Raw genomic sequence first — 2,333 nt, forward strand, 5'->3', positions numbered from 1 at the left:
ATCTTCATCTTCCTCTCCGCCGCTTTGTTACTCAATTCCTACTTCACGCTCAATGATCCGGTACCGTCCTCACGCCACCTGCTTCCCTTTCTCTCGACTTGTATCCTTGCACGCGTTTCAAACTTTTGCTTCCTCGCCTTGATATTATAAATTGATGTCTTTCAACGATCCTTTCACCAACGCATTAGCGGTTAGCCTCCGATCGTGTCGCTGTTAGCGGTTGCGCCGAGCCCACATGACAATAAACATTCTGAAAGTTTCGATTGAGTACCGACAGTACAGCGCACCAAAAGATCGAACGTTGACTTGTCATGTAAAGTTAATGGCCGCCACGACAGAAAGAACCCAAAAATTGAACAAATGCGAGCGACGGGCCATTCGCGAAGACCGAGTGACAGCCGGGCACCTGGTCACAATTTTCGGCGCACGTCAAAACAAAGCATACGTCATCTGCTTGACGCGCTTTCGATGCTCACGATGGAGTTCTCGTCCACCTGGAACCATCCTGTGACACGCAAGCCCTACCATGAGTACCCCCCTCGAAGCGGCTCAAACAAAGCAAACGGCGCGCCGCAACACCAAATGGCAGCCTGCCCCCTGGTCACAATTTACGGCGTACGTCACAACAAAGCTCACCTGGCATTCTTCACACGCATTCGGTGCTCACTTTGGAGTCCTCATCCACCGTCGGCCACCCTGTGACCTGCCAGCCCCACCATCAGTACCCCCCTTTAACCGGCCAAAAAACAACCAAAGGCGCGCCTTGGCTCCTCAGCCAACACCAAATGGCAGCCGGGCCTCTGGTCACATTTTACAGGGCACGTCAAAACAAAGCTCATCTCGCATTCTTCACACGCCTTCAGTGTTCACTATGGAGTCCTCATCCACCGGCGGCCGCCCGGTGACCTGCCAGCCCCATCATTAGTACCCCCTCAAAGCGGCGAAAACAGACAAAAGGTGTGCCTTGGATCCTCGACCAACACCAAATGGCAGCCGGCCCCCTGGTCACAACTTTCGGCGCACGTAGAAACAAAGCTCACCCCGCATTCTTCACACGCTTCCGCTACTCACTATGGAGTCCTCATTCACCGTTGGCCACCCTGTGACCCGCCAGCCCTACCATTAGTACCCCCCCTCGAAACGGCTTAATCAAGAAAAAAGGCGCGCTCCTCAGCCAACACCAAATGGCGGCCGGGCCCCTGGTCACAACTTTCGGCGCACGTAAAACAAAGCTCACCCCGCATTCTTTACACGCTTCCGCTACTCACTATGGAGTCCTCATCCACCAGTGGCCACCCTGTGACCCGCCAGCCCCACCATTAGTCCCCCCCCCTCAAGGGCCAAAAAAAAAAAAAAGGCGCGCCTGCTACTCGAGCCAACACCAAATGGCAGCCGGCCCCCTGGTCACAACTTTCGGCGCACGTAAAACAAAGCTCACCTCGCATTCTTTACACGCTTCCACTACTCACTATGGAGTCCTCATCCACCAGTCGGCCACTCTTTGGGCCGCCAGCACCACCATTAGTCCCCCCCCCTCAAAGCGGCCAAAACAAAAAAAAAGGCGCGCCTTGGCTACTCGACCAACACCAAATGGCAGCCGGGCCCCTGGTCATAACTTTCGGCGCACGTCAAAACAACGCTCACCTCGCATTCTTCACACACTTCCAGTGCTCACTGTGGAGTTGTCAGGCTCCAGCACGTCTGGAGGCCGTCTTTGGGTTGCGAGGAAGCGCGTAGGTTTGAGGAAGCGTTTTGAGAGAGGTTTGAGAGACGTCCGTCGGAGCGGAGCGAAAGCTTTGGTGGTGTCTTGAGGTCAATTGAACCAGCTGCGGTCGGCAAGCATTCACAGTGACCAGACCAGGTGCACCGTTAGAATAGCTGTAGAGTCGCTCAATCCCGAGGATAGGGAAAGTCACAAGAGAGCAGAGCACACAGGAGAGCAAGGGGAAGACAGAATGGCAGAGGGCTTGACGTACCTGCGGTCGGCAAGCATTCACAGTGACCAGACCAGGTGCACCGTTAGAATAGCTGTAGAGTCGCTCAATCCCGAGGATAGGGAAAGTGCAACTCGTGCCCGACCGCAGGTGTCACAACAAAGGGAAACAACAGTAGCCACAAGCTTATTGCCCCAGGGCAGCTGCCCAGGCATCGTGGGGACCGCGTCACACGCGGTGTTTACTCATGTGACTGCCACGAGGAGGATCAAGCCCAGGGGGTCCAAAAGTAGGTGTCAATGTGTGAGGTCGTCGTAGCTATGGAATACCAATAGGAAGACCCATAGCGACCGATGCTGAGTGTGTGCGAAAGCAGTGGGAGTGTTCAAATGCGTGGAA

This window comes from Monosiga brevicollis, genomic scaffold, assembly GCF_000002865.3.
Source record: "Monosiga brevicollis MX1 MONBRscaffold_29 genomic scaffold, whole genome shotgun sequence".
In the NCBI taxonomy this organism is placed as follows: Eukaryota; class Choanoflagellata; order Craspedida; family Salpingoecidae; genus Monosiga; species Monosiga brevicollis.